This window comes from Arvicanthis niloticus, chromosome 4 (genome assembly GCF_011762505.2).
Source record: "Arvicanthis niloticus isolate mArvNil1 chromosome 4, mArvNil1.pat.X, whole genome shotgun sequence".
In the NCBI taxonomy this organism is placed as follows: Eukaryota; Metazoa; Chordata; class Mammalia; order Rodentia; family Muridae; genus Arvicanthis; species Arvicanthis niloticus.
In genome coordinates this window covers 98,354,769-98,375,245 of record NC_047661.1, presented here as the reverse complement: position 1 = coordinate 98,375,245, position 20,477 = coordinate 98,354,769, and the positions used below count along the sequence as shown (strand labels likewise).

General features: G+C 37.0%; 1 pseudogene; it reads left to right on the top strand.

Moving 5' to 3' along the window:
* Positions 1 to 13,712: 13,712 nt before the first annotated feature.
* The window catches only part of LOC117707423 (large ribosomal subunit protein eL24 pseudogene), a 16,080-nt pseudogene continuing 9,315 nt past the window's right edge, over positions 13,713 to 20,477 (top strand).

The window sequence follows — 20,477 nt, the reverse complement described above, 5'->3', positions numbered from 1 at the left end:
AGAACCTTCATGGAATCTGTTAACTTAGCAGACCTGTGGCTCTCATCAACCCCAAAGCTAAGCATGTCAGCAGAGAGCATCTTGGGCCTAAAGAGAATTTCCTCCACCTAGATCCTACTGTATGTGCCACTCTGACATACCCCCAAATGTATTTCAAACTTGCCTTGATTTATATCTTTCTTTGTTATGTAAAACTATAGAAACTTCATGAAACTGTGCTACAGTGTTGAACTTTGGTATAACTCAAATATGTATGCCCAGGCCACTGTCACAAAATAGCTCCAAACTAAACTACCTCTTACTTGGTTTAAGATGAGAACTATTATTTTTGTGTCAACAGTACTCAGTGAAGTCAATTGGTTATACAGAATGTATGCAATTGATGTGTTTGACAATTACCTACACAGCTGTAGAGCCATCACCAGAATTAAGAGGGTGAACATATGTTTATCTCTTCAAGTGTATTCTCATAGGTATTTGTAGTATACACTCCTCCTGTACCAGCAGCCAGTGGATCTCTTATTTCCTTATAGATTAGGCATTTATAATGTTTCCATAGATACTTACTATCTCCAGGGATCACATTTTCTTTATGTGTATTTGAATTTCCATCCAATATCACCTTTCTTTCAGTCTAATCAATAAGCTTAGATATTCCTTACCACGTATGCTTGGTGGTATCCTTACCATGTTTGCATGGCCATGACAAGTATATCTGAATTTTTGTTCCTCTGATGATTTTTCTTCTTCAATATTTGATTGTTGAAGCATACTTTGCTAGATATTGAATCCTAGGTTCTTACTCTTAGTACTTTCTAGGTTCCATCAGAGTATGTTTGGGTTTGTGTTATAGCTTCTTTTTTTCATCGCTATGAGAAAATACATCTCAGTTCACACCATTTTTGGAAGTCTATGGTCACTTTGTTTATTTTCTCTCCCACAGTGTATCTTCTTTCATTATGTGCTAGAAACATTTGCTTTACCATCGCGTTTCAGCCATGTAATTGAGAAGCACTTTGTTGAGACTCTTCAGATATTTATCCTGCTACGTGTTCTTGGAGCTTCTTAGTCCTGTAGTTTTATATTTATTATTAAACTTGAAAGATTTTTGTTTCTATTTCTCAACATTATTTTTCCTGAATTTTTTTTGGGGGGGAATAAAAGTACCTGTAATAAGATGCTTGGTGCAATCAATCCCATGTGTTTTGGATGCTTTGCTCTTTTTGAGAATCACCCCTCTGCCTATCTATCTATCTATCTATCTATCTATCTATCTATCTATCTACCTATTATCTGTCTCTGTTTCTCTCTGCCACTGTCTCTTTCTCTCTCTCCTTCCTCTCTCTTTTTCTATTCTTATTTTGCGTTTAAAATTCTTGGTATTTTCTTGTGTAGTTAATTTGCTGATAACATTCTTCAGTGAATTGGGTGGGGTTACATATTTATAAAGTCTGCTTAATATATATTTCAATATATTAAGCAGAATATATATTATCTTTTCATTATTAATAGTTTGTTTTAATATATTTTATTTTTTGTAAATCTTTGAACATGTTTATAATAGATATTTAATACATGTTGTTTTCCTGTGGTCTGTCGCTTCTTCTTTTTCTTCTTCATCTTCTTTTTATGGTTAAAAAAATGTTCTTTGTTTATGGAAAACAGATTTTTTTTCATACAATATATTCTGATCATGCTTTCTTCTCCCCCAACTCCTCCTGCATCCTTCCTACATATCTACCCTCCACACTTTCTCTCCTTCATTAGAAAACTAATAGGTCAACACAGATCAAAACCCATGTTATTTTTGGAATTTCTTTTCCCTTCCCTTCCCTTCCCTTCCCTTCCCTTCCCTTCCCTTCCCTTCCCTTCCCTTCCCTTCCCTTCCCTTCCCTTCCTTTTCTCGTGTGTGTGTGTGTGTGTGTGTGTGTGTGTGTGTGTGTGTGAGAGAGAGAGAGAGAGAGAGAGAGAGAGAGAGAGAGAGAGAGAGAGAGAGAGAGAGTTCTTCAACTTTACAGGATGTTTGCTTATATATTTGATTTCCAACTTTGTGTGTTTATGGAATTGGGATTTCTGGGTAAGCAAATGTATGAGTCTCTTCATCTGCATGTGTTTCTTGTGTTACAGCTCTTTTGCTGGCGTTGGAGGTTGTGACAAGGTTTCTCTGTATAATAGCTCTGGCTGTCTTAGAACTTGATTTGTAGAGCAGGCTAGCCTTGAACTCACAGATATCCACCTGCATCTTCCACCTGAATGCTGGCCTTTCTTGTGTTCCTTCTTCTTGGGACCATAGCTTGACTCTGCATACTGTCCAATATCAGAAAACTATTGTTTCCTATATTTTATTTTGTTTTTTAATGGTTCATAGCAAGGGAACAGGGGGAGTAAATCTATAAGAATGGAAATGAAGATTCCAATAGTACCATTAAAAATATATGGTTGGTATTTAAATTAAAATTTTACCATTGAAACTGAGATAAAACACATTCTATGATATCATGTTCCTTCTAACACTTTAATGCAGCCTTTTCTTTAAATTTTCTTTAATTAATAAAATTAATTTGGAGGATAAATTGTAGCTTTACAGAAGAATTGTTTTGTCTTCCTATGTAGGACCATGAGCCTCCTTGAGCTAGTTTTTTTTTGAAAGGTACAAACATATTTGGTATCTATGTTCATATTTTACATGAGAATGGTCAATGTTCTAGCAGCATTTACTGAAGAGATTCTTCTCTTTCAATTTAATTGGCACTCCTACATGTTCAAACATCTATTGAATGTGGGTCTCTGATTGTTCTGCTCCTTCAATATTGTGAGGAATATTCTGGGTCTTTTATCATTCCATATACATTTTAGGTCATTTTGTCAAGAGAAGTGGTAAATTAAAAAAGGAATGGGATGCATGTAATAGTAAAAATGAAGGTGGGGCAGGCTGAGAGAAAATGGACCCATCTGTACAATAGGAGAAAACACAGAGGAGGAAATGGCTAAAAGAAAGAATAAAATATAATGTCATATGAGAATAACAGTGCCTTGTTGATACCCATTACTACACATGCTAACCTAAATAAGAGCTAATAAAACTCCATAAACTAATTTATCAGTGTTTTGATGGGTTTAGTATATAGACCATGTTGGAAGAATTGGTAAAAACAAGTTTTTCCTACCAGTGAGCACAGACTACAGTGATCACAGAATACAGTGAGCACAGACTACAGTGAGCACAGACTGCAGTGAGCACAGACTGCAGTGAGCACAGACTGTATAAATTGATCGCAGACCAAAGTGAGCATAAACTACAGTGAACATTAACTATAGTGAGCACAGACTACAATGAGCACAGAATACAGTGAGCAAAGATTGCAGTGAGCACAGACTACAGTGAACACAGACTGCAGTGAGCATAGACTACAGTGAGCACAGACTGCAGTGAGCACAGACTGCAGTGAGCACAGACTGCAGTGAGCACAGACTGCAGTGAGCACAGACTGCAGTGAGCATAGACTACAGTGAACACAGACTGCAGTGAGCATAGACTACAGTGAGCACAGACTGCAGTGAGCATAGACTACAGTGAGCACAGACTGCAGTGAGCACAGACTGCAGTGAGCACAGACTGTATAAATTGATCACAGACCACAGTGAGCATAAACTACAGTGAACATTAACTACAGTGAGCACAGACTGCAGTGAGCACAGACTGTATAAAGTGATCACAGACTACAGTGAGCATAGGTTACAGTGAACATTAACTACAGTGAGCACAGACTGCAGTGAGCACAGACTGTATAAAGTGATCACAGACTACAGTGAGCATAGGTTACAGTGAACATTAACTACAGTGAGCACAGACTATAATCGGCACAGCCCACAGTCAGCACGGTCTACATTGTGCACTATCTCTGAATTTACTCTGGTGGCGATTCATTTTGTTTTGTCATCATCCCTTTATATATTTTGAACCACATACTTTAGTCACAGCAAACTTAAGTGTTTCACTGTTTTATTTACATTGGTAATGGAATAGAATATATTGCATTTTTATTTAAAACTTCAACTGTCCATTGCAGGGGCATGAGTAAACATTTCTTTTTAAATTAATTCTTTATAATTTTCTACACAGACAAATGTTTTATCTGTGAATAAAGACTGCTTTAGTTTCTTCTAAGTTTATGGATGTTTTATTAGCTTCTTTTATATTACTGCATCATCTAAAATATTAAAAAGAGTGAGGACAGAAAGTATCCTTGTGTAATTCCTGGTATGACAATGGAAGAATCCATGGCTTTGTCACCAAGTATAAGATTAATTGTGAATTTTGATAGACACTCTTTATTAAGTTAAGAAAGCTTCTCTAGTTTCAGCTGAGTTTTTTCTTAAACTTGAAAAGCTGTTATATTTTTCAAACAACACTTTCCCCTCTCTGACATGACCATACAGTCTTTATTTTCTAGCCCAGTGATGTGATAGATCTTACTAATTGCTTTCACACACGCAGTCTTGACTTTTCTCAAGTTGCATGGAAATTAACCCTTGGGTTGTTGTCAACTATCTTTCATAACTTAAATTTTAAATTGCTTCCCATGTGAAAAAAATCATTTACTGTTTATCTTCTGATGATAATGATGCATGCTATGGTCTATTTGCAGTCTTATAGTGAGATTTTAGCATTAGTAATTGTTGGTTTTGAATTTTGAAATAATACCTCTCTATTTAGCCTAGCCTGGCTTAGAATGAGTGCTTGACCTTTCTGGGTGAGTCTCATGAGTGCTGAGATTCAGACATTTGTTACTATGCCCAGTTTCTGTTTTTTTGTTATGTTTTGTTGTTTGCTAAAATCATTGATCTCAAACAGAAGATCTTAAACATTTGTATTTTGTCATCTTCGTTACATTTTGTAGAATTAACATAATTTTAAACCAAAAGAAGGAAATCATTTTCAGAATTAAAATGTCAGAAAATATATTCTGGAATTGATGAGTGAACTTGAATCACATGGGTCAATATCTTTTATAAGTAATTAGTTATTGCTTATAAAAGTAATAAAATATAGTGTAATATAATATAATAAAAAGAATAAAAGTAATAAAAATAAGGTAATTAAGTATTCTAATTTTTCTTTTTAATGAATCTAGACTGTATATATCTTAGAAGTTTGAATGTATATTATACTGTGAATATGGTAGAGAAATTAAATCTGAATAAGATGCAATGCTTATGTCTCAATGACTTACCATTTTTTGGTACATGTGAAGTAATGTGTTTGCTAATTAGCTAGCCTTAACAATTCTATAATATATATTCAACATCATGCTATACACAATAAACATCTAAAATTTTATCAATTTATAAAAATGTTGAAAAAAGAAGTTTGTTAACTACTTGAAGAAAATAATAGCTCTTTTACAAAGAGGAAATTGCCTCCAGTGTGGCTATGCAATGCTTTCCAGGTCTTCTGGGACCAATGACTCTAGGTACTTAAAAGGAGATGCAGGGGGATGCTCATAATGGCTGTCTGTGCTTGGTGCAGGGCACTTAGGTCCACTCTCATGCAATGGGTCAGTTATATGGCAACAACAGAAGGGACAACACCACCTCCATGTATCAAAACAAAACTTGCTGTCACTTGAGTCCCAGGAGTTAGGAAAGGGTGAAGTCACAGCCATCGTGGTAATATGAGAAACGTAAATTACAAACTGTATTATGGAATTATGAGTTAATATAAAGAGCACCAAAAAATAGAAGCAGCTCCTTGTAAATGACTCTGCCAGCACGGTTTATCAGCTTGTAGTGATAACCAGCTTTACCTGTAAACTGAAATTGCATTGCAGGAATCTCCAACCCATTGAGTTAAATGTATTTCATTTATAACTGCTCAGCGAGCCATGAAAAACCCAGGGGGCATTTAGGAGTCAGAAAAGCTGCCTTTCTTCTCGAATGTTGTAATTGTAACCACACTACAAAGAATAAATGATAAATGAACCCATGATAGATGAGCATAGTATGAATTATATTTAGAAACTCAAATATAAACACATCAGATTATTTTGTGTAGGGATTTTTTTTTCCACCCCTAGCTCAGGGAAGGGGGTCTATTTTTATAAAGCAAATTGGAGAAGAAAAATGGAAGACACTCACAAATGAATAAAAATGCACATGGAATTCCAGTATGCAAATGATAACTATTTCTTTTGTACACACTGCAGATGAAGAGCAGAGAGTACATGATCACAGCTGAATTCTCCCTGGGATCTTAGACAATGTAATATGAGCAGCCACCCTCAGATCAGGCTCACCCCAGCTGCTCACTTCACAGAGTCTGCCTCCTCCTTCCCTACACGAACCCTTCACACCGGCTTCCTTCATTTTTGTTTCAAAAAGGCAGAAATGAAGCCAAAATCTTTTGTGTAAAGAAAAAAAATCACTATAAAGAGGAAGGCGAATCATACGCAGTTATTTTTGAAAAAGATTTTGCTTTAAAATTAGAAACTCCCTCCTATCCAGGAACACTTCAAAACACTCTACATCTCAAAGGCCCGGCTATGGCTGCTGTGTATGGGAGCACTGATGGGACCCTGATGTTTTAGGGGATGAATAACAGGATAATTTTTTTGCATTGTTTAATCTTTTTCTCTTGTGCTTGATTTTTGCATTTTGTTCGAATAAATGTCTACCTAATTATACTGTCACAAAGAGCATCAGACTTCAAAAAGTATCCTGAAGTAACTAGTACAGAAAACTCTCCCTGTTCTTCTCAGGTGGTAGATCTGAGATTATGAGATAAATTTAATTTTTTTCTGGTTCAGTGATGTACAGTACCCTCCAAATGATACATCTACATCCTATGCCTGGGAGGCCTCAATACTGTCTTTTAGGGTACATGATGGGATTCAGTTAACTTCCTGGGGAGGAAGACCTTCTACTTGATTTTCTGGGTAAATCCTAAATGCCTTCATATATGTCATAGTAGGAAAGATACAGAAGGATTTAGGAAGAAGAGATAATGTGTTTATGAAGGCAGGGGTTGTAGAAATGGGGCTATAAGCTAAGAAACTCCTGAGGTCAGACTAAGTAAAAACATTCTTCTCTATATCTGTACCAGGAAGTGTGACTACATTGATTGAGTTATGTCCTCCAAAGTTATGAAAGAACAAATTTCTCTTGTGAGTCATCACGACTTGTGAATATTTGTTATAGCAGCCATAGGAGGCTAATACATGTATTTTCCAACAAATAAACAGAAATGGCTACTTTTTTCTATGCTTCACTTTTTAAACATTTACTTTAGTGCTAAATATTTATTTATTTTTATTTTATGTGTATGAGTGTTTGGTCTGCATGCATGTATGTGTAACATGTGCATACCTGATGCCCGAGGAGTTCAGAAGAGGGAGTGATATCTCCTGAAACTGGAGTAATGGGTGGTTGTGAGCTACCTTGTGGCTGCTATGGACTGAACCTGGGTCTTTAAGAGCAACAAATGTTCTTAACTACTGAGTCCCTCTCCAGTCCCCTTAATATGTCTGTCTGTCTGTCTGTCTGTCTGTCTGTCTGTCTCTCTCTCTCTCTCTGTGTGTGTGTGTGTGTGTGTGTGTGTGTGTGTGTGTGTGTGCATGCACATGTGCACGCCCACATGTGCTTGTGACTACAAAGGTTAGAAGATGGTGTCAGATCTCTTGGAGCTGGAGTTATAGGCAACTGTGAGCCACATGATGTTGGTATTAGGAGCCAAACTCTGCAAGAGCAGCCAACATTCTTACCTGCATTGCCATCCCTCCAGCTCCAATAGATACATTTCAGATTATCTAGGAAATAGATACTTGGAAGATACTAGAACTGAGATGTCACAAGGGGTAGAAATTCAAGGCTGAAGCATGCAGGGCTTGTTGCATAGGAAGATAATGATGGTTCTGGGAAGAGTTGTGGAAGGTGAATACGTTCAAAATATGTTGTATCAAATTCTCAAAGAAGTAATAACAATATTAAAACAAATACAGTGTCACAAAATGAAATAAAAAAGAGAAGAAATATAAATCTATTGCCCTGTCTACCATCCATCCTTGTTGCCTGATGGTCAAGATCTATTGACAGTAACACAGTCTGGATTTGAGAAATTCTTCCCTCATTGATGGCACAGGAATCCATGCTCTTAGCTCTCAGATGAGGTATATGACACTAGCGTGATGTAGAGGGCAATAAGCATGTGTAGACTTAAGAGGCAGTGAGTTGGTTCATTCAATCTCAAGGCTTTGATTTGGAAGGATGAGAGTTATGGGTGTAGGAAGTGGGCAAGCAACCTGAGGTACTTACTAAGTTGTCTTCTCTCTCTGAGGCCTGGAATAAACTTCTGGACTCCATGAGTATCATAGGTAGTGACAGGAACACTGTGTCACATTTGTGTTTTCTAATCTGAGAATGTTTGCAAATACTTTCCAACATGACTGAACATTAAATATTGTCACTGGTTGATAGAGAACACTGTCTAATGTACATTGCTTTGCTCTGTTGAGCACAGTATTTTCAAGTTGTAGCATGGTGATTAAAAATAATAGTATTCTCTTTATTCAATTATGATGATGGTCAGATGTGTGTCATATTGTGAGTGTTTGGGGGAGGGATCACGAAACTAGAACGTTTCTCATGAGAGGAAAAGAAGAATCCTTACAGGAGGTGGGGGGTACAGAATGGAGTATATGCACATTAAAGCAGAACTTGGCACTAACTAGGGGAGAAGAACAAACAGGCAGCAAGAAACAGGTATAGGGAATGGTGGTTGGGAAGGAGAGGAATGAAACAAAGAAGAATGATACATTTGTATGACGATGCCATGACAAATTATATTTATTAATGTTTTACGTGCCAAATTATGAATAATTTAAATATATGTATGATATGAAATGAAACATCTTAACCACACAAGTATATAGCATGAAGTCCATTTATAATGTAATATGATCTTTCAGCTCCATAACTTTCAACATGTAAAACTGAAACTATTTCTAGTTAACATTCCCTGTCCCACACCTACCCCCTCTTCCCACCCCCCCGCCAGCAGACACCATTAATTCTATATTCTGACTCTGTAATACTTTATACAGGTGCAATCATACAGCATTTGTCATTTTGCCATGGCATAACTTTATAAAACCATTTCTCTGGTTGTCTCAGGTGTGAGCACATGTCAACTGGACTCATTTTTAATGTTAAATATTTTATTGTGTGTACATGCCACATTTATGGTTTTCTGTTTATCCAAAAGGAGTTATACTTTATATCTACTAATGTTTCTTTAAACACAAATATGCAGATTTCTCTTTGCAATTCTGCTATTCAATTCCACTGGGTGTATACCCAGAAGTGAAACTACCCTATCAAGTAGTGATACATTTTTAGTTTTTCAGAAACTGTCAAATTGCTTTGAAGAATGACTATATTTTATCCTCTTGCCTTCAGATATAGGAGTCCACTTTTTCACATCCTCTGAAAAGTTCTTATTTGTTTATTTGTTTATTTATCAATTTATTTATTTGCTTATTTGATTATTTATTTAATAGGATGCATAATAATAGGTGGAGCTTGTACATTTTCCTAGTGACTTCTCATGTTGAGCATCTTTTCAGGTACTTACTGGTTATTTTTACATCTTTGCCAAAATATTTTTTCAACACATGCTGATTTTTGGATTATAGTGTCACTTATATGTTGAGTTTTACAAATTCTTTAATGTTATGGGTGTTAATCTGCTGACTGTCAAATACTTTCTTCTCTGTGGCTTGCCTGTTACTCTCGATAGCTCTCGTGAAGCACAATTCGACTGCTTTGTCTTTTGTTTCTTGTACTTTTGTATTATAGTAAAAAATTATTATTTCATTTATTTTTGTGAAGATTTTCTGTCTGCACCTAAGAGAATTTTCTATTTTAGTTAACTGTAGGCTTTAAATTTGGGGCTTTGGTTCATCGTGAGCTACTCTTTGTATCTGGATTAGGTAAGGTTCAAAACAATTTCTCTTGAATATGAATATAATTTTCCTACTATCATTGCTCAGAGAAGCTGTTCCTTCCCTGAATGGTGTGTGAGTTACTTTCCTTCACTGTTCACAAATACTTATGTGATAGAAGAAGGGTTTATTTGGGTTCACATCTTCAAATGGCTGTCTGTTTTGGTAAGGAGGACACGGTACAGCTGTTTTTCACAACACAGCAAGACAGGAAACAAATAAGAAACACTGGAGTTCTACTGGATTTTCCCTTCATTGCCTTAACCCTGCAGAGACCTCCAGCCTATGAGATGGTATTATCTCATGTATGACATGCAACATAACATCTTAACAATAGAGGTCTATGACATTAAGTGTATAGAATCTATCTATCATCTATCTATCTATCTATCTATCTATCTATCTATCTATAGATCTATAGAATATATCTTCTTCCCCAGTTAACACTCTCTGGAGAGGTCCCAACAAACATTGTACATTATCAGTTTTTTAGGAGAAATAATCCAATCAACTTAACAATGAAGTTGCATAATAACAAATGGCCTTTGTGCCACCTTTTCAAAATCACATTTGCAAATATCCACTTCTGGGCTGTTTCTTCTATGCCATTGGCCTGTATCCTCCCCATACCCTCCCAAGCACCAGTGTATCTTGTCTACTGTACCTTCATCATGAGGTCAGGAACATCATGTGTGAACTCCAGCTTTGCTCTTTTTCAAGGTTGTTTCAGATATTTAAGATCCCTTGAGATTCCACATCAATTTTAAGCGTCCATTTTCTGTTTCTAGAAAATCATGCAAGGATTGTTGTAGTGATAGCATTGAATTTGTACGTCACTTTGGAAACTACAGGCATACCATTGTTGTTGGAAAAAACAAACAACTCAACCCACACAGCTCTCACCTTAAAGGGAATAAAATACAGTTTATTCTTTAGAACCAAATCATAGTGACAGCCTGGCAGCATAGATGTAGGTTACCCCAAAATTCCATGTTCCAGTGTGCAAGCAGTTTCAAGATGCTTTATAGTTCTACTAAATGAAGGAAGTCAAAAGTCAAAGCTAGCTTAAAACACATTGTTGGATGCATTACAAGTGTAGTTAACAACACGATGAAGAAAGATTTTCTAACCTCCCAAGATGCTACACGTTATCATTATTAGCATTTGGTTGATAGAAGGTGGTGATTTGCTAATTTAACAGATTCCAAAAGGTTTTTATGTATTAGTCACAGGGTATTCAGATTTAGAGTTGACCAAGGACATTTTATTCAGAGGGCTAAAGCCAGTTCAGAAATGATAAGACTCAAGGAATGGACCATTGCACCCTCTACATATCATTGCAGTTCTAATCTGTCAATCCCTTTTTGTAGACCTACAGTTTCTTTTCAGGAGTTCTTATCCACATCATATTAAATTATAATCTCCAAGAAGAGAATGTACTTCCAACAATTTATATACTTAAGGATTTTAAACTTTATTTTTAATGACAGTGTGTCTCAGTGTGTGCATCTTTAAGTGTATATTAAGTAGAGTTTATGAAGTTTATTGGATGTGTATATTCATATTTCATCAGATTTTGAAAGGTAACACCCACTATTTTTGAGATATTCTCTTTGATTCAATTTCTTACTCTTCTTGAAATCCCACAGATCAACACAGTCCTTGTTAGTTTTCCCAAGTTTCCTCAGTTTGCTGACTTTTCTTTAAAATATTTTGTTTGTGTTCCTCAGAACACAGTAGGAATGAAAAATCTTATTATCCTCTTTTCAACTTCATTGATTCTTTCTTCTGTCTATTCAAATATGTCTTTGAGTCTTTCCACCAAATTTCTCATTTCAGTTATAGTAGTTTTTTGAGCTGATTTATTTTTTACATTTTTATTCACTTTAAATCCTGATCACTGTCCCTGCTCCTGTTGGCCCCCATAGTCCCTCCTCCTACCCCCTTCCTCATCTTCTCTGAGAGAGTAGAGGTTCACCTTGAGTACCTCCCAACCCTGGCCCATCAAGTCTCTCCAGGGTTAGGCTCTTCTCCCACTGAGGCCAGACAAGACAGCTGAGTTAGGGGAATGGGTCCCATGAACAGGGCATAGCTTTAGGTATAGACCGTGATCCAGTTGTTTAGGACCCACATGGAGGCCTAGCTGCACATGTGCTACATATATGGGGGGGGTGGATAGGTTCAGCTCCTGTATCCTCTTTGTTTGGTGGTTCAGTCTCTGAGAGCTCCTGAGGGTCCAGGTTAGTTGACTCTGTTGGTCTTCCTGTGGAGTTCCTATCCCCTTTGGGGCACCCAATCGTTCCCCTGACTCTTCCATAAGAGTTCCCAAGCTCCATCCAATGTTTATCTGAGTCAGCTTCTAGGTGGAGCCTCTCAGAGAACAGCCTTGTTAGACTTCTCTTTGTAAGCATAACAGAGTATCATTAATAGTGTCAGGGTGCTTGCCTACAGGATGGGTCTCAAGTTGTATAAGTTATTGCTTGGCCATCTCCTTAGTCTCTGCTCTATTCCTGGTCCCTGCATTTCTTGTAAGCAGGATAAATTTGAGGTCAAAAGCTTTGTGGCTGCATTATGTTCCTACAGCTCCACTGGGGTTCTTGCCTAGCTACAGGAGGTGGCCTCTCCAGGTTCCAATCTCCACTGCTCTGAGTCTTAGCTAAGGTCAACCCCTTGATTCTTGGAAGCCTCCCCTACCTATCCCAGGTCTCTGACATATCCTCAATATGCCCTCCACTATCACCCTCAATTATATTATTGACCCAAGAATTTCAGTTTTCATTTTAGGTGTTATTAAATTTTCTTTACTAGTAGCAATTTCATTATTATTTTTTGTGATTTTCTTGAGTTTCTCCACAAAGTCCTTTGAAATCTTCTGTACATTATATTAAAACCTTTTTTTTTTCTAGATATACTGCCAGGAGAAGGATGGAGAAGGAAATTAGCTCAACTATGCTTATAACAGGTTTATTCATAATAGTGAGAAACTGGAAACAACCTAGATATCCTTCAACTGAAGAATGGAAAAAGAAACTGTGGTAGATTGATATGGTGGAGTATTACTCAGTTGTTGAAAATATTACAACATGAAAAATTTAGGGTAATGAATAAACCTCAAAATAAAAATCATGCTGAGTGAGGTAACCCAGACCCAGAAAGGCAAATATGTTATGTACTTACTTATAAATGGATATTAACTGTTAATAAGTAAATGACAATTGAGCTGCAATCCACAGACCCAGAGAAACAGTTAGGTATAAAAGAAGACTCTATGAGGGATGATGCATAAAATAGATTTTGTGGGTGGACTTGGGGCAAATAGGGATGAGAGAGAGGAATCAGCAACTGAGGACAAGGGATAGAGGGAGACAGTGTGCAGCGACACAGCTGAGACTGGGAGACATGTAGGGGGCTGTGGTAATCTAGTGCAGTATAAACCTCCTGGATTCTAGGAAGATGACCTTAGGGAGGACTTCTAGTAATAAAGGATATGGAGTCTGAACTGGCCATCTTTTGTAATTAAGCAAGGCTTCCATTGGTAGGACTAGGTTGCATTTGATTGAGTTATTGGCCAGCGGGTTCCCATGAAGGCCTCTCACCAACCCAGGCTGATGCTAGAATGGATTGTCACTCTCTGAAAAGTGACAGCAGGGCCCAATTGCTGAGGGCAACATTTACACAGCTTATTAATTGTAGAAAGGTCAAGCTGGCGCCTACATGGGGCCTTCATCTTTACATTGTCGTCTCTTCGGTGGGAAAAGGCACTCTGCGGGCTACAGAAAAAGAAGCCCGGACACAGCTCCAGCTACAAATCTGTCCTGCCTGCAAGATGTACTGGGACAATGGGGCATAGACCGGTCAATCAATGTGTGATTTAATTTGAGGCCATGCCATGAGAGGGAGCCAATGCCCTACACTGCTTGGACATCTAGGAACCAGAGAATGGATAGTCCAGAGACCTAGGGTAGATCATAACATGACTGGCAAACAATTCCTAATGATATCTCTTATACTTATAGATTGGTGCCTTGTCCAGTCATCACTTGACAGGCTTCTTTTGGCAGCAGATGGGAGCAGGTGCAGAGATTTACAGCCAGACATTATTTGAAGAGACAATCTACATTTGAAGTCTCTACCAGGTTCCTTCCCTTAGCGATCAGGAAACCTTGTGAAGGAGGGACAGAAAATATAGGATTGTAGGAGGCAAAGGAGTTGGAGGACACCAGGACCACATGGCCCACCAAATCAATTGAACTGGGCTCACTTTGGGCTCACAGAGATGGAATTAGGAAGCACAGGGCCTGCATGGATGTATACCATTTTCTCTGCATGTATGTTATGGCTGTCAGCTTGGTATTTTGGTGGGACTCTTAACAGTGAGAGTGGGTGTATTTTTGATTCCTTTGATTGCTCTTGGGTCTTTTTTTCTCCTTATAGGGTTGTCTTACCCAGCCTTGACATGAGGGCTTTTGTCTTGTCTTATTGTATCTTGTTTTCTCCTGTTTGGGTTTCATCTCTTTGAGGCCTACTCTTTTCTGAAGAGGAAAGGGAGGAGGAGAGCTAGAGGAGAGGGAAGGTGGAGAGGGGAGCTAGGATGAGTAAAAGGAGGGGAAACTGTGGTTCGGTTATATGAAAGAAGAATTTATTTTCAATTACAAAAAAAGAAAAAGAAAAAGAAAAAGAAGACCTGAGTCACATGAGTGTTTGTGCCAACGCTTAGGACAAAATGAAACAATAAATGTGTATGTTAGGATTACACTTCATCAATCACATGAATGCTTTTGCAAGTGTAAGGACAGCTTTAAGATTCAAACAGAATATTTTCCTTTTTTTTTTTTTTTTTCCTTTTTGTCATTTACACTGAATGGCCACAAGCATGCTATACACTCAAGTTTCATCATCATTGGTAGCATTTTTCTGGCATATTCTTTCATCCACACAGTCAACAGAAAAATAAATCAAGTCTTGATTTCTGTTGTTTGCTAATTTTAGTGGTATGAATATTCCTATCATAGGTGATTTAAAGCTACCAGTGCAATATTATTATGCATGTAGTTGTTAGCATGGTATTATAAAGTTTTGCTACTACATAGATGCAGTGGGTATAAAGTCACAAGCATGTATAACAGTAAAATGTAATAAAATAATGAAGAAACAAAGAATTTTGAGTATTGTGATGACTGTTTTAGTATCAGTTCACTATAAACCACCTAGCTTGTTATATGTAGTTTTTATAAGGTCATTTTAAATATTGTCTGAAGTCAACTATCATCTTGCAAAATTTCTAAAGCATTTACAATTTTCTTTAGCTGGCTGGTATGAGTTAGTCCTAGTATGCTGTGTGGGACACCGTTGCCTTGGGGGAAAGCTGATGATACGAGTTAGAGCTAGTAGACTGTGTGAGTCACTATTGCACTGGGGGACAGCTGCTTATGGAATGTCCCTTGGTGGTTGTGAGAACTAGCCAAGGTATTTTATGTGAAAATATTTTGACACACTAGATGATGTTAAATAATTAGAATATATTTTCACTGAGAATAATAATCAAAGGCTCACTTCACGGATGTTAAGAAACACACATTTAACTTTGATTCTTGAGAAAAATAAATGTAAATCAAACTGAAGCCAAACTTTGCTATTCTGTTTTGTTACCACACACAGACAAAATGGAATAACAGAACTAAGAACACTAAGAACACAGTATTTGACAAGATTGATTTTCCTGAAGGTACCTAAAAGTTTTCCTTCTATCCTATAGGAGATCTTATGTGAGGTGTCCACCAGCATCAGTGGTTTACATAATCCAGCTCTGGTCAGAGTGTGAGCAAGATGGACTTTATGACAAGTACCGTGTATCTTCTCTAGTGTTTGCTATGGCATTGCCTGCCTTTTCATTATAACATGACTGACTCTTGATGAATTGACTGTCCAGAGGCTCAACAGTTTACCTTAGTACAGGTAATGGTTCATTGGTGGAAACCTGCTTAATCAGAGATGAAGTTCCCCCCCAAAAAATGGTGCCCTAAGTTAACCAACTAGAATCACCATTAGTAAATGTGTTACTTGTTTATCAAGTGTTTATTGTGCCAAGACTTTGTACTGGGTTGGCACTGTTTGGGCCACAGGAGCTAGAACTCTGATCCTTCTAAACCGTTAGATAAATTATACAGAGCAGAGTCCTCATCCCAAAGCAAGATCAATTCTTCTTCCAACTCACCAAAACTTTTGGACTGTTGGAAAGTAGAAGTTTTTATTAAATTCTGCACAGTGGTTCTCACCATTTCTTTGTTGACTTGTGGTTCATGTTCTAATGGAGTACATTGTGTTGAGCCTCGAGAACTTCATTATGTGATGCCATGAATTTGTTCTTGATAAACTTTAATGGGATTATTTTTCTAATTAGGATCTCAAGCATATCCATGGTAAAATGATTGTAAATGTAGAAGAAAAAACATTAGCAACAGCAACAGAATTATGTCTTTTACACTAACAACTATATACTGTTCATTGTAAATATTTTAATATTTCTTTTCACACATCACACACATATGTTGTATATAATTGTCATTTTTACACCCACATATACACATACAAATATGCATAAGCATACACATATCCTCCACACAGTTACAGGTTATGTTTTCTCTGATTTAACTCACCCTGGTTTGAATATGTTAAAAAATGTACTTGCCCTGAAAACATATATATATAGTTAGCATTATATGGACTGATCAGGTTATATTTAAGAGAATATGTCTACATACATAAACATATATATATACAGTGACAATGAGTGAAAAAGAGGCCATGAATTGGAAGGAGCATGGAGGGGGTACATGGGAAGGTTTAGAGGGAGGAAAGGGAAGAAGAGAATGTTGTAATCAAACTATAATCTCAGAATTTAAGAAGAATCACCTTGGTAACAACAAAATACCTACATTGAAAATGCACAGATGCTTTCAGGGTATTGTTCTCTAAATGTAACCTTAGATAACACTACACATAGCACACACATATACTAGAAGTAGTCTAGGAATGAGGCAGTATGTCACAACCCGTGGGTCACAACTCCTTTGGGGTTGAACGACCCTTTCACAGGGGTCCCATATTAGAAATCCTATATATCATATATTTATATTATTATTCATAACAGTAGCAAAATTACAGTTATGACATAGTAACAAAAATAATTTTATGGCTGGGGAGGGGGTCACCAAAACAGGAGGAACTGTCTAAAAGGTTAGCAACATTAGAAAGTTTGAGAACCACTGAATCAATGTATACAGGAAGATGGACATAGATTACATGAAAATAGTATATTATTTATGTAAGGATTCAAGTATTCATGGATTTGGACAACCAGTGGGGTACTACAATCTCTCTTTCAAGGATACCAATAGATACTAATTCTCACATCACCTGTTCCATAATAGAATGAGTACAGACATGATTTTTCATTGTATATGCCTCCATTTCATATATATCACTGTGTACATTACCATAAGTTGATGTAGCTTAACATTAGGCTCTTTCTAGTAGTTTACTATAAGAAATATATAGAAAAAATGTGCAAAAGCATTATTATAACTTTTTGTTTATTTCTTCCTATTATTTCTGAGAAATAAATTTCAAGAGTATATGAGATGATATTTTCAAAGGTTCTTCATATTTATTTTCATTTCTCAGAGCTGGAATAAAATTGCTGTCACTGCAGCACTATATAGGAATTTGCATCCTTTACATTCTTGGCAGCTCTGAATATTCACTTTTTTTTTTAAAAAAATATTTTTAGTAGATGTTCCATGGATTTTATTTTATTTTCTAAGACTCTTAATAAGATTCATTTTATGATTATTTGTTCTTTTGATGAGTGTCACAGTTCTGTTTTACTCCCTTTGTTCATTCTCTTTCTTGAGAAGGGATACTGTTACTTTAAACCCTTTCCCCTCTTTTGGGACTCAACTAGACACATTTTGAGCAGAGGAGTGATAGATAATCAGATACGTTTTCCTCTTTTTGCTTAGCAGTGTAAAACATTTTGAACAAAACATATGGGAAGAGACTTAAGCATATTTACACAGTACGCATCTCACATGCACTGCCTCTCTCCCATTTTAAATAAATTAAATTAAAAGTTTTAGCTGCCAAGTGGCACAGACTGGCAATATATACATACTCCCTAGTCACACAACAGACAAGCAGCTAACGTCACGATTTATGTATGTATGCTCAATTAGAAATGAGTCTCGTGCCAAGTTAATCACAAATTTGCTATAAACTAAAGTTCATTACTGTTGCATAAGAAGAAATATTGAATAGAACTGTTTACATTTGTTCTAGTTTCTTCCAAATAAGGAAGAGAATTGCAGGAAGCTTTTTCTTTTTTTGTAGGTAGAACTACCATTTATTGGATGCTAGCCAGGCTCTTAACACTTTTAAATACTCAATTTATACTCAGTGATTTTATCTTCATCACAACTTGTAAGGTACTCAATGTGTTCAGCCCAATTTTATGTATAAGAAATTGAGGCTTGACATGTTCAAATGACTTTCACAAGATAATTTAGTGAGTAAGTGGGTACCACTGTGAGTTCATCCTAGACAGCTGGCCTTAGCCTTTTATAGAGGTACCTTTTTTATATTGGCATCTGGCTAGAAACAGAGAAATCCTTTGGATAATTCATTTACTGGATGCCTTCAGTAGGCTAAATGCTACAATCAACTTACAGAAAGGAAAGATAAAGTAGGGTGCTTTAACTTATAAAATAAACTGAGGTAAGTACTTTGAGAAAGGCTGAAAATTCTATGGAAACAGAAAGGAAATAGGGTAAGCTCAAGATCCAGGATATGCAGCCTTGAGGGATCCAATTACACAATGGTCTTGGCACTTTCCTCAGAAGTTTGGGAATACTCTGAAGTGCTGCATTCTGGGAATGCGTATCTTTCAGTACCTCTCATTGTAACAAGCCCTGAGACCTTAGCAGGTCCCCAGACCTTAGCACAACTGATGTCACGATGGAAGTACTATTCAGGCCATAAAACTCATCACATAGATAGTACCACCAACCAAAATTAAAACAAGGACCTAATCCATAAAGTCTATAGTTTGTGAAAGGCTCTGAATGTACTAACAATGCTTGTTGGCTTGTGAAGTTCTGCTTCTGACTGTTCTTGCTAACTGAAATATGGCAACCCAGGACATGCTTGTTTGTGTTTAAAAATCTCATCCCATGGAAGGCTCGGGGTACCCTAGGATCCTGTATACCCAGGATAGTTGCCAGTCAGCTAATAAAGGCTTTCTATTAAAGCCATGTCCTAGCAGTTTTCTCTGGTGGATAGCCCAAGTGCTGGATAGCTTTATGCCTACTTGGCACAAGCTAAGTCATCTGAAGGGAGGAAACCTTGATTAAGAAAATGCCTTCCTAAGATCCACATATGCTGACATTGCAGGCAGACCTGTAGCCTGTAGGAAATTTTCTTAATTAGTGATTGATGAAGGAGGGCCCAGCCCATTTTGGGTGCTTTCATTGCTGGCTGGTGGTTCTCAGTTCTATAAGAAAGCAGGCTGAGCAAGCCATGATGTTTCGTTGTAGCAACAGAATATCTCACTAGGCATTCCACAACATCATTAGTTAGTTTTGTATTAAAATCTTTGTGTGTAACTGAGCAAAGCCTACAGTTTCCTGTGTTATAGAGAAAAACACATCAACCAGACACTAAATGGGAGATCAACAGGATCCATATCCAGTGTCTTAAACTGTGAGGTACCACTTTGTGATACAGATGGGCATCATGAAAAGTTTGGCATCAGGGGATGGTTTCAGACTGCACTACAAAAAATTAACTCACAATCAAATAGTGAATCACTTCTGGAAGGGTTTGGCTGTGGTATTTCTCATTGGTGCCTTGATTCTGAACATACAACATAAACATTTTACAGTGTATATGGTGCTATAAATACTGCCTGTAATAGCTCAGCTCAGAATTTAGACAATGATATGTTATCAATTGTAGGGCTCATTTTGTTATAAATGAAGAGTATTCTGTTTGTACAGAAAGTGAATGGTTTAATTACAGAATACAAAGATACTCAATATTTTCCCACCATCTTTTCTCAGCGCGTTAGGTATAAAACTATATACCTTCAGGTTGTATTGTTTGAGGACATTTGATGGTTACAAATTCTTTAAGAAAAAGGTTCCCAGTCCCGTGGAAGGAAACTCACTTTTCCCTCTGGGATTCCAATATCTTATTTTTCTTAGGATTACTCACTGACGTGATGGCATGTCTTCTCTTCTACTATGAATCTTTGAGACCAAAGAGTCTCCATACATATCAACACTACAAAAGGATGCTTCACAACTTGTCCACATGATCATTCATCCCCGTTCCACCTTCAGATAAGTGCTTGGGTTTCCATACCCGATATAGTTCTACATGATGGGCATAGCACACACACACACACACACACACACACACACA